The 13,518-nt window shown below is 45.4% G+C and overlaps 1 long non-coding RNA gene across 3 annotated transcripts in view; it reads right to left on the bottom strand.

Moving 5' to 3' along the window:
* Positions 1-13,518, bottom strand: part of LOC114020914 — a 45,172-nt gene that overhangs the window by 31,324 nt on the left and 330 nt on the right. Inside the window, exon 1 of one of the 3 annotated variants that reach the window (XR_006289325.1) lies at positions 12,253-12,462. The exons of the other annotated variants lie outside the window; for them this stretch is intronic. This is a non-coding gene — a long non-coding RNA (uncharacterized LOC114020914). Of the gene's footprint in view, positions 1-12,252; positions 12,463-13,518 lie in introns of those variants that run through there. 3 annotated transcript variants of the gene reach the window in all.

Here is a 13,518-nt window from a genome sequence, read left to right as displayed (position 1 = left end):
AGCAACAAGATGTATCACTTTTATGGGAAATATTAAGGGGCCTGATGAGAGGAGTCTGGTTTCAGGCTATAAAAATAGTGACTGGCCAGTGTTTAGACTTAAAAAGGGAAATTACTGTCAGTGTTTAGAAGATCACCACACACGCAAATAAAAAACAGGAAAACAGGCACTGCTGTTCTCTGATAGCAGCCCAGGGGAAACTGAATAATCTGGCAGTTGAGAAAACAAGGCAGTTGTTTAGACATAACACTCAAGCTTATTAAGAACCATAATACAAATGGCACATACAGTTCACATCGTGCAGCATCTCAGTCAATTATAGCAGCACTGAACGGACTAAGCTGTGGGCGACACCCTGACAGAGACCCCAGATGTGTCAAACAGCTTGAGGTCTTTTTAGGAGATTCTATATGGTTATCACTGGCACACAGGCTGAGCAAGATGTATATCTGGGAGCCTATAAGCTTACCATGTCAAGAGATGGGAGCCAATCTGCAATTAGATAGATTAGACTCCGTGTGAGGAGGGAGCTGGGCAATACATGGACAGTCACCAACCCCAGCAAAGCTTCTAGCCTAGACAGACTTATCACATTATAAAAGACTTGTACTAGCTCCAGTTTTGGTGAGTGCTATGTAACGTGGTTCCAACCACAGGGATTTTTCTTTCCAGCATCTCTGTTATTCACAACAAGGACAAGGTTTTGGTAGACTGCAGATCATACCAGCCCATTTCTTTAATAATATGCAACCCTTTTTCCTAAGATATTCTCTGCTAGGGTGGAAGGCACTCTGCTCCATTTAGCAAAGACTTGAGTAGGTTCACTGCCAGGCCTCACATATTAGGCAAGCTGAATGTAATTTCTCCACCCAGTCAATGAACAGTCTATTTTTATTCGTTTCATAACATGCTGGGGGCAGAGGGAGAGGAGACTGACAAAAGAGAAATTTTTTTTTTAAATGCACCCAGAGACGTAACAGCTCAGTGCTAGATATTAGTGAATACTTAGTTAGTCTCAGACTCAGTTATAACACCTAATGTAGAAGTGTTTTTTACTTTCACAGGAAACAGCCTAAGCAAGATTCCTATTCCGCTGGGCTAGAGAATAGCAATAGGCAACATAGGGCAGGAACTAGAGAAGAAGTTACAAATGAAACTGCTAGGGAAATGCAATTCTTTTACAAAGGAAATTATGGGATTTGCACTAGTATTGCTGCTAGGAGACACACACCTAGGATATAGCGTGCAATCTCCTTTCTCCTCTCACATGCTGTCCCTTCCCTTTGTCTGTCTGATCTAATTAGATTGTAAACTCTCTAGGGCAGGGACTGTCTCTTAATCAGTATTGCCAATCTCAAGTTTGCAAAAATCATGAGTCAGGCCATAAAAAACATATGAGACAGACTTTAAAATAATGCGATTTTTTAAAAATTTAATAAATGTTGGGTCCTTTTCATTTGCCTTCTGGTTTTTGAACCTTTTAGGGTACCCTTGGATTACGTTTTCCAGCTTTCCTCCCCAGTCATGAGGGCTAGAAACTTATTTTTCAATGAAAGCTGAGATTCTTATATCAGCACAGGACTCCAGGAGCTGGGTCTCTATGAAGGAATCAAGTATCACAAGACTCATAATTAAAAAAAAAAAACAAAAACACAAACATACACACACACACCACACAAGAATTGGCAATACCGCTCTGTTATCTGTCCAGTGCCTAGCAACATGGAGACCCAAACTCTGTTGTGATCTCTAGGAAGTACCATAACACAAATTAGTAACAACAACTTGTAGTGCCTTTTTTTAAAAAAATCAGAGACACTTAACCAGTGAAAAAGTGAGGCCTAGATCACCTAGGAAATAAAACCCTGTTCCTGGAATCTGATCCAAGAGGGCAAACCCTGGCACCCATACGCAACCACACTACAATCACTGGAACTCCATGTGGATATAAAGGTTGGTCCATGAAGATCTGTTTGCAGGATTAGGATCTCTGGCCGTTAAAATGGCCTTACACTATATCACTAGCCTGGATCTCAAATGAAACCCTCAAACACCAGTTTTGTTTCACACACAAATGTCCCAAAATTCAAGACTTTAAGGGTTCTTGGCAACCCAGGCTACTTAAAAAAAAAAAAAAAATCCCCTAACAAATCCAGGGTCTGCATCGTAGATAGAGTCAAACAGAAGCAGGAGTTAGCAGCACCTCATCTCTAACTACTCCCATGTAGTTGCTGCTGGAAAGGCATGTTGATGAAAATGTGGGCGGTAGATCCGGAAGTACTTGGGACACAGAGGGAATGGCTGATAACAGAGGGGATATTACCAAGAAAACCTCCATACTAATAGCTTGCTTGCTGTAGAAACATAGTATAGACTATTGTTTAAGTTGTTTCATGCCTTGAAGGCAATTCTAAATGGGATACATATGTTAGTCCTGAATGCATTACAGAGTTAGGAGAGAATAAAAGCTTAGTCAGTGGACATGGTCAATCACATTTTTAGGGTAATTTTAAATTCTATCTAGGGTTTCTGGTTCCAGGATAAAACTGGAGCCCAATAAACCTCCTACCAAAACAAGAGGGATGAAATCCTAGCCCCATTGTAGTCTGTGGCAAAACTCCCACTGACAGCAATTAAGCCAGGATTTCACGTGAGGTGTTTATAACATTCAGCTACTAGTGCAAGCCCATGCTGTCACATGTGTTGGTTTTGTGGGTGGTTTTAAAGAATTGTGGCAGTTGGGCCAAGTAACCCACCATCTGTGCAGTCTCTCTCATATAGCCACTGAAATCATTGCATGCAGATTAGGGGTAGAGTAAAAATGGTGATTGGCTGCATTACCTCCAATATCATAATGGTCTCTCTCGGACTCTTGGCACAGCATAGGCGTATGTTTTACTGTTGCACAGCTGTAATTTGTAAAGTCAAAATGACCGAGCACTTAAAAATCGAACACGATATTCTCAACAGAGAGCTCTCAGCCATGCCTGTAAGCTGTTTCCATCACTTCACACTGACTGTGCAGGCATTCTAGGCTTCAGAGTAGCAGTGACAGTGACAATCCTGGGATCTTATTATATAGATACTGCTGCTCCTCAGCCAAGCAGAAGGGGATGCCAGGGCTCTGTAGCAAGTCAGTTGCTATTGCTAGGGAGTCAGGCATTCTCTAATGTAAATTTATTTACACTATGCACATGGTCCTATTGATCTTAAACAGACCTGTTCCATACTGAACGTAGGCAATCCCCTCTGCAGAAATGGTACATCAGTCCCCACCGCCCAGCTGCTGGGCCAAGAAACAACTCCCCTATCACTGTCCCTCTTAGCACGCAATCTTGGAACACCTTTGGGATGTTGGGTGTGGGGCGGAGGTTACCTTCCTCAGCTACATGGAGCATGGGTCACCTGCTGGGAATCAGCTACGCATCTCTCACCTAATCAATTCCCTGCCATTGCAGGGGCCTCGTGCATTGGTGGCACCCTGGGTCTCCCCTGTTCTCTGCCTGTGGCACACAACAGTTCAGTCTCCTGAAAACTGAAATGCTTTAGTCTAACCCAAGTTATTGAGCTCAATATAGAGGTAACTGAGTGCAACGTTATGGCCAGTGATATACAGGAGGTCAGACTAGACGATCTAGTAGTCCCTTTGGGCCTTAAACTCTGTGAAACACTCTTTCCCCCCTGTGATCACTAACTGATTTAAAACACTTTGTTCCCCTCTTTTGCCCAAATCCTGAGCTTTCAACCTGGGAGACCCCTAGTTGAAAGCTTCTACTATAATAACAGCACCCATTATAATCAAATGGCACAGCTATTCCACTTATAAATATTACTTGCAGAAGGGCTGTCAAATGCCAGTGATCTCTCACACATACTGGGAGCTCATTCCCAGGAGCACAGGGCTGATGGCAAACTGAGTAAATGGCTGAGACTGCTGCCCAAGGGAGAAAGCCTCTCTCCACCCATTGGGGTGCTAACATTTAGTGGTTGGGGCATCCTTTTCATGGAGAATGATCACAATCACATTATGAGAAAATGTGTATGCCACCTACACTCAGGCCGATTTCATCTTTGGTGGAAGACAACTGAAGCTAGTGGAGTTATGTACATGCAGAACTTCAACAGCCAATTTCTGTATTTCATATTGGTCTCTTATTTTTTTCTTGTTTGTTCGTTCTGCTTAGGGGTGGAAATGGTGGCTGATAGACAATTGCAATCCCAGAGCCTGATCCAAAACTCATGGAACTCAATGGAAAGCCTCTGATTGAATATCATGGGCTTTGGATCAGATCCCCATTATGCTCTGTGGCAAATTTAATATTATGCTGCATTCTGTTTGGAAGATTTAAATGCGGCCAATAAAGAGGATAAAGAATGTGGCTGAAAGAAAATTGGCCATTTGAGGATATTTTCTTCCGGTCCCTCTTGCGTTGTCTTTGTTGGTTAACAGGTAAAATATTTTTACAACTATCAGTTCTTCAAATGTATAGTTGGTTAGGATTAAAAAAACTGGGCAGTGCAACCCTGTGATGAATTAATAACATTTCTAGCCTTGGTTGACACAATTAAATGCTACGATTTTCAACCACCATGAAAAGTTGGATAGTCGAGTAAGGGCATTTTGACAAATGAGAAATGCATGTATGGCCAGGATGAGATAGTGCCCTACATTTTAAACAGTTACAGTCAGAGGAGAAAAATGCAAAATTGGTTCCTAGATAATAATGTCTAATCTTTATTTTGATGGCACACTGCTATGCAATTAAGGCTGGCTCATGAAAGCTGTGCATGAACAGACTCTAGTTGCTTAACTAACTCATGGATGTCAGGGAGGAAAAAATAAATATCCTACTGTTTATACTTTATAAAGTAAAAACATTGATCTAAAGAGTGTGAGTCTGACAGGTGTGACTTCCTTAGCCTTAGATTAATGTATTCGTCATCGGCATCTGTGGCTGATAGCACTATACCGTTGATGGAAGAAAAACATTGTTCAGATACTGACAAGAGTATAAATGCCTGGGTCTTAGAAGGGGCTGACTTGCGAATGTAAAGAATTTCAGACATTTTGTTACATGGACATGTGGAAGAGACTACATTTGGAATAACGGAAAATCATTCTTGTGCACATCTCTAGCTCCATGGATTCTGCTCAGCCCAGCGTTGGCTTAGGGAGGATTGTAATGTAGATGCGCAAAAGTAGATTTGCGTTGAACCAAACCATGCTGGAGGCGATAGCGGTGGCCTGAGATTCTCATCACAGATTCCATACCTAGTTTGTTCTGCCCTTTGTGCATATAGAGGAGCCGGTAACACCTGAGGGATCCCAAGTTCCCAACCTTGACCAATCTCTGGCCCATGGGATTCAGGTAGTAGATTAAAAATCTGGCAGAAACAGATCCTGTCCATCTAGAACTCCTTCCCTGCTCTCTGGTTGCAATGCTGCATTGCCATCAAAACCATCCTCATTTTGCAGTTTGGCTATTTATTTTCTATATTACAAAAATATCTTATGTACACATCACTATGGGGGCCAGTCTCCTTTACAAAATTAAAAACACAGTTATCCCTAAACTAGTAATAACCTGATTCTAAACTGTATTGTTCTAAAATGCACACTCCCTGACAGTACACCCACCTGAATACTCTGAAATTAAGAAAAAGTCAAACAGAAAGGACATGTCTTGTGCTGCACCCTAAACGTGGCCAGACATGGGCTCTGATGGACTCCCAAAAGTAAACATGTTCCAGAGCCAGGAACCTCCAATGAAAATACCCTACCACCTGCTCTCTGAAGTTTAACCTTGGAGACAGACAGCATTCCAACCAATTATGATAGCTATGAAAGGGCAGAAAGGCATTTATAAAGCCACTTAAAGCTTTATAAATGATAACCAAGTTCAACAGTTCCAACCATAACCTGAAGCAGACTGGGAGCGAGGGGTGAACACAAAGCACAAATATTGCATGCTCAAATGAATCTACCCCTACTAAAAAGGCAAGACATCACATTTTGCATACACTAAAGTTTCTGAAAGGTTTTCAAGAGCAAGCCCTAAATAGAGTGCTTTACACTAGTCCAGCCTGGCAATGACAATGACAGGGGAGGACCTGAGCAAGATAATGCAGTAGCTGATATGCGACTCAATTAACACAGAATTAAAGGAGGGCAATGTAATTAATGCTAATTGACATGGGTATATGGAAAATAGATCCCATCAAACTAACTTGATACCTTTTTTTTTTTTATAAGTTTACAACTTTGGTTGATAAAAGATAAGAGTGCTGATGTAATATTAGTGTTAGACTTCTCTGAGGCACTTGTCTTCGTACTGCATGACATTTTGCTTAAAAAAGCTAGAATGATATAAATTAACATGGCACATATTAAATCGATTAAAACTGGCTAATTGATAGTTCTCAAAATGTAAGTGTAAATAGGGATATCATCAAGAGAGTGTATTTTCAGCGTCTCACAGGTAACAGTTCTTGGCTCCATGCTATTTAACATTTTTATCAGTAATCTGGAAAAAAAAAATCACAGATAAAGTTTGCAGATGAAACAAAAATTGGGGGAGTGGTGAACACCACATGATTCAGAGCAATCTGGATCACTTGGAAATCTGGGTGCAAGCAAACAGTATAGCATTTTAATACAGCTAAATGTAAATGCATACATTTAGGTACGAAGAATGTAGGCCATACTTACAGGATGGGGGACTCTATTCTGGGAAGCAATGTCTCTGTCACAGGGCAAGACTCACCCCTGTGGAGCCTCCTGCTGGTCTCTCAGGGAATTAGCTCTTCCAGCCTCCAGAGCACCCTCCGCAGGCCCGTGTCCCACTTGCCACTGGCCCCCCCGCCCCTCCCAGACCCCGGTACCCCTTTTACCCAGGGTTCTGCTCCCTGGCAGTACCCCCACAGTCTCTGGGTCTCCCCTCCCCAGGAAACCCCCACCCACTATCCTCCCCTCACCTCAGTCTTTAGCTACTGCCAGTCACCACTGAGCCCCCGCACACTGGGGCAGACTGCAGTGTATAAGCCAATCATCACAGGCAAGGAGGGGGTTGGACCTGCTGCCTCTGCCTACCCGTGGGCTGCCCCCTGCAACCCCAGTACCCTTTTTGGCCTTCCACTAGGCCTGCAGGGTTTCTAGGCCAGAGCTCTCCAGCTCCTCTAGCTGCTCCCCAGCCCTGTTCCATCTTAGGTACCTTCTCAAGCTCCCCAGCAGCCAGGCTCATCTCCCTCCACAGATGGAGGAGACTGTCTACTCCTGGCCCACTGCCCTCTGATAAGGGCCAGCTGAGCCCTGATTGGGGCATGGCCACATCTGAGCCTGCTTCCCCCAATCAGCCTGGGAACTGCTTGCTCCTAGTCACAGCCCTCTCCTGGGCTGTTTTAAACCCTTTAAGGCCGGAGCGGGCGACCACCCCGCTACACTCTGAAAACCATTTGGGGGTCATGGTGGATAATCAGCTGAACATGAGCTTTCAATGTGATGCTGTGGCCAAAAGATCTAATGCGATCCTTGGATGCATGAACAATGAAATCTCAAATAGGAGTAGAGAGGGTTTGTTTTACCTCTGAATTTGGCACTGGTGCAACTGCTGCTGGAATACTGTGTCCAGTTCTGGTGCCTACAACTCAAGAAGGATGTTGCTAAATTGCAGAGGGTTCAGAGAAGAACCACTGGAATGATTAAAGATTAGAAAACATGCCTTATAGCAATGGACAAAAAGAGCTCAGTCTATTTAGATTAACAAGGAGCAGGTTAAGGGGTGAGTTGATTACAGTCAATAAGTATCTACATGGGGAACAAATATTTAATAACAGGCTCTTCAATCTAGCAGAAAAAGCTATAAAAGGAGCCAATGGCTTAAAGTTGAAGCTAGACATTGTCAGACTAGAAATAAGACATTTTTGACAGTGAGAGTAATTAACCATTGGGACAATTTACCAAGTGTGATGGTGGATTCTCCATCACTGACTACTTTTAAATCAAGATTGGATGTTTTTCTAAAAGATCTGCTTGAGGAAATATTTTGGGGAAGTTCTATGGCCTGTGCTATAGGGGAGGGCAGACTAGATGATCACAATGGTCCCTTCTGGCCTTGGAATCTATGAATCTGTCATAGAAGAATGGTTGACTTGCAAATTGCGACCTAATAGGACCAATGCTATTACCTGGGAATCCAGAAACAACAAGGGGTCCAATAAGATCTTGAGATCATGAACTATTAAGGAAATGAGTGTTCATACTCTATTAAGAGGGAGCAGCCATAAATCCCATAAACTGCTCAAGATGCTCTCTCTCTTCCAGCAAAATCACCTCCATCTTGTTTGGATTGAATTTAATCCAGCTAGCTTTCATCCAGTCCTTAACTCAGGCACTAGGACATCAAGGAGACTAGAGAATCCAGGTGCAATGAGAAGCAGCAGTACAGTTAAGCTTCCTCAGAACACTGATGGTACCGCAGCCAAGAACGGCACCCTCCCCTCTAGTGTTCTCACATCTATATTGAACAGGATGGGGTGACATGATTGTACCTTAAAAAGCCCACAGGCAAGAGAGCCAGGGGAAAAAGAGCATCTCATATATACTTCAGGCTTCTGCCAAATTCTAGAAGGACCATGGGTACGCGAACAACCAATCCATCCACGACCATACATACATCCTACATACTATGCTACATTGATAGATACCTTGATTAGGTAATATAGCACTGAGTGCCATGGACTGTTTGTGGTGAAGAGGACGTGTAAAAAGAAACAACTCAAACCTCTTAATACTTCCCTTATGGAAAACTTTCTAGTACAGTTTACTGGCCTTCCCAGCTGTTATGATTAGTTCAAGTTTTTATGAATAATCATCTGCATATTCTTTTTTCCTCTTGAGAAGTTGATTTGCAAGTAGTGGCAAGAATGTGTTCCATCAGGACTCCAAACAGTGAGGGGAAACTGAAAATTGGCTCTAAAAACCTTTATCATTTCAGCTGGTAAATTATAAACATCCCAGAGGGAGGGAGAGGAGACTGGAAAGCTTACTGCATTATTCACCATGCAGCATGATTTAAATTTAAAACAATGGGAAAATCTGGGTTAGACTGTGATTAAATTGCACAGGAGTCTAGACCACGCACACACATACACGCATAAAACAGCTAGAAAACTGAAGACCAAATATAGGCTCCTCTCATTCCCATTCATGATAACTAAGGGGACCAACCCTCTCTCCTTAAAGTACAATTTTACTTGGAAAAGTGGCTGTATAAAAGATCTGCTTCCTGGGTGTGTTCAGCATTTATTATGCTTACATCAGTGACAAAAATAAGTGTTTATTACTTTTTACTGCTGTGAGCACAGAAGAACAAATAGAGTCCTAAGAGTAAACTGGATGTTATTCCATCTCACGTATCAGTAGAACTGATAACTAAATTCCAATAGATAAGGTCAGCTAGTGTTAATGGCACTGCCTAGGTATAACTGAAGGCTGAATCTGAAGATAATGTGGTTGCACAGTGTAACCCAGGCAGAATTTGAGCAGCAGAATCCTTGTTGTCAGTACTGAGGCTCAAGCAGGAAAGCAACCAGCATGACTTTCAGGTCTCTGATTGATCATGCAGGGCTAGCAATTGGGGGGAAATCCTTGCATTTCTCCATTTAGAAAATTTAATCTGGAATCAGTACGACACAATAAACATGGACCTCCACCCTGCCATTTTTAAGAAGACACTTTTCAGAGTAGAGCTGTGCTTCAAAGTCAATGGCAAACTTCTCATTGACTGTAGCGAGAGCAGGATCAGTCCCAATGTAAGCAACACTGCCAAAGGAAATATACTAATTAACAGTGGTCAATACCCAACGTGAGTCATTGTTAGAAATGTATATATTTCATCAGTTCTTTTCAACAAAAAGCTGTACTATCAGTTTCCTCTCTAAACATTTTCCCATGGCCATGGTTAATATACAGTGTGATTTTACTTTCCTTAGTCACAAAAATTCAATCTTTGTATAACTTATCAAAAGGAAAGAGATGTGCTTATTTCTGTAAGAGTATTTTCTCCACATGGTGGATCAACTGGGCTCCAGTGGTAACTTCCAGTAAAAGGCTGGCATTTAATTTCAAGGCCCATGACAAGGAAATGGAATCACGTATTTGTTACACTTCCAGAAATGAGAAAATATTAGAGGGAGGGGGAAGCGAAGAACCACTGTTGTGCACCACTGAGCCACGAAGCACACAGCTGAGATGGATCAAGAGAGTAGAATGGCTCCCCAGCCTACCATAAGAGGCATGTGTAGCAATGTTGGAGTTTTGCTGTAGTCCTAAGCCACAAGGGCACTTCCAGAATGTCTGAACACAGAACTTGGCATGAGATATAGGAGCGGAGGGGGGAGGGAGGGAAGAAAGGAGGAATGACTGGAGATTCAAAATGATCCCTTTTCAGAAAATCCGATTCTCTCTTGCATAACAAGATGCACTGGATACTAGTAAATATCAACAGTGACATGCTCCCACTTCCTCCCCCATTAATGTTGACTTTAGCTGGTTTCCACATCATTTATCAGAAGGAAAAGGCTGCAGAGCTTTATTTAGAAAAGGTTATAAATAACAAGCCTGAAATAAGGAACATGACACCAGAACTACAATAACGACAACAATAACAGCGCGGGCTGCCAGGCACGCTTCTCTAGCTGGTAACAGCGCAGCAATCCAGCCCAACGTTACCACATTCGGCTGCCACCCTCGACTGATTCAGGCAGGGAACCCTGGCCTCTTCCTCCATAAATAACATCAGACTCCAACTGAGTGTTGTTATTGAATTCTCCACTATGTTATGTAAGTGCTCTCTGAGAATAGACAAATAGGCTGATACTCAGACATGGGTGATGTTCTTATAGAGTTTCAGGCTGGAAGGGACCACCAGATCATCTAAGGGACCACCTTCCTTCGATCAAATTACTTGTAAAATTCAGAGAAAACTGTATAAAATAGCATAGTGGTTTTTAAAGCGGGGGGAGGAATTCCATTTAAAGAAGCCGCTCATGTGCCATCAACTGAAGTTATATAACTGCTAATCTTAGGTTCCAGCTCTGAAAAGTATTCAAGGAGCCACATATCAAATATTAACATGTTCAACAACATATGAACTTGTAACCAGTCCCAGTTTTTCTCCAATATGGGCTGTCATAGTAAACACCTTCCGCAGTCCCATCAAAGCAACCCCAAGTATTGTTCTCACACAGCCTACAGAGTATCTGTTTGCCTTGGCCGCAAACTGAAATAGATTCTGACAAAAGCATTCTCCAGAGAGAGCTAAGGTTGAGAATGTTTCCCTTTAAAGCAATATTAACAGAATGTTGTTGTAATAATACAAACCATAGATCTTAAGAACTCAGGAAATTTGCAGCTAAGTGTTCTTCAGTCACCAAGTTCCCTTCCACCCTGGATCCCTACCCAGTCTCCACTTGCTGGTTGGAAACTTGCACCAGATGCCATATTAAAGATAGATCTGTCCTACGGGAGTATATTAATTCCAGCATTGGGCATTAGCTGTATGAGGAGATAACCCATGCCCCACCTTGTTGGTCTCTGTCCACAAACTGGAAGGCTGTCAGGGAAGATCTTTGTATCCTTGGGATCTGGACCTCCTTCCTGAGATGCCCATGCACACTGGCACTGAGCTAATTGCAATGTGCATCCCCAGTCTGAGCCAGCTGCAGAATTTTAAGCCCCTCAGGTTACATCATCTAACTCAATAACTGACATGGGGGAATGTAAGGAGGCGGCCAGCAGGATCTTTTGAGAGAAACACAAAGATGCTGCTAAGTGGGGCCTCCAGGCATTCCAGCTCCTCTCTCTCCTCCATGAGGTGCAGGACAGAGGTAAAATCCTCACTCAAGTGCGAGGTGCACGCTGAGGTCTGTGGCCATTAAGTGTAGAGAGGATGCGGTGATGGTGAATCTCTAGAGAGTGGGTTCTCTGAGCCTTATTTAGAGGATGAATAGGCCCATATATGGAAGGTGAGTGAGGTAGCACAAGCTTTCTGGAACATAGCAGAATGGTAGTTGATAAGGGAACCAGGGGTGGCGGAGTTCTATGGGCCTGTGGTGCCCCGGCTCCAGCAATATTCAGGGCCCGGGGGCCCGGCTCCACCAATGTTTGGGGCCAGGTCTCTCCCCGGGCCCCACCTGCCACCCCCACACGCCTCCCCCGAGTGTTCCCTGGACCCCACTTGCTGCCCCGTGCACCTTCCATGGGTTCCGGAGCGTCCCTGCCTCTCCCCTGCAGCTCCGCACTGCCTCCACTCCACTCTGCGGGCTCCGGCATCAACTGCCGCCACAAGGTCCTAGTGCCGCATTCACTACTGCTAGGGCAGGCTGCCCTTACCCTGCCCTTCCACCTCAGAGCCTTCCCTTTTCTGGCAGGACCCTCCACCAGCACAGAGCCCCTCCGCCCAAAGTCACTGCTCCTGCCCCACACTGGGTAAGGGGCAGCCCCATTCCCCACCCCCGGTGAGGCTACAGTGAGGGGCAGCAGCAGGGGAGGAGGCGCACATGTGATGGCAGCTCCCCCCCCCCCGCCCCACAGGGGAGGTGAGGGGGCTTCCTGGACCTGAGAGGGGCCCTAGGAGTATGTGTAGTGACAGTGGTGTGGGGTGAGTGTGGTGAGGGGGGAAGAGGGCCCCCTCCCCCAGAGCTAAGTGCTGCTGGTGGGGAGAGGGCTGGGGGGGAGTCCTCCTCTCTGGTCCCAGACCCAGGGCAGCCTGCCTGCATCCCAAACTCCTTGTCCCCAGCCCTGCCCCACCCCAGAGCCCACACCCCCAGCCAGAGCCCTCACCCCCCTGCACCCCAACCCTCTGCCCTAGTCCTGAGCCTCTCCAACACCCTAAACCCCTCATCCCCAGCCCCAGACAGAGCCCTCACCCCGCTGCACCCGTACCTTCTGCCCTAGCCCTGAGCCCCTCCCAAACCCCTCATCCCTGGCCCCAGCCAGAGCCCTGATCCTCCCCGCACCCTAACCCTCTGCCCCAGCCCTGAGCCCCCTCCTACATCATGAATCCCACAGCCATCACCCCAACTCTCTGCCCTAGCCCTGAGCCCCCCCCACACCCCCACACCCCAACCCCTCATCCCCAGCCACACCCCACAGCCCTCACCCCCACCCCACAGCCCTCACCCCTCCCTCCGCACGACCTCCCACCCCCAAACTCCCTCCCAGAGCCTGCACCCCCTCCAACCCCCAAACTCCATCCCAGAGCCTGCACTCCTCACCCCCTCCTGCAAACCCACCCCCTTGCCCCAGCCTGCACCCCTCACCCCCTCCTGCACCCCCACTCCTTGCCCCAGCCCAGAGCCTGCACCCCAATCCCCTGCCCCAGCCCAGGGCCTGCGCCACAGACCTCCCCCCTCCCAGAGCCTTAGGCAGGTGGGGGGGGTAGAGTTTGGGTAGGCGGAGCTGAGGGGGGAGGCGGGTTCTGGACACCACCAAAATTTCTACAAACCTGCCACCCCTGA

The sequence above is a fragment of the Chelonia mydas genome, chromosome 1 (genome assembly GCF_015237465.2).
Source record: "Chelonia mydas isolate rCheMyd1 chromosome 1, rCheMyd1.pri.v2, whole genome shotgun sequence".
Taxonomy (NCBI): domain Eukaryota; kingdom Metazoa; phylum Chordata; order Testudines; family Cheloniidae; genus Chelonia; species Chelonia mydas.
The sequence above is the reverse complement of the archived record's forward strand: the minus strand, read 5'-3'. Positions and strand labels throughout refer to the sequence as shown.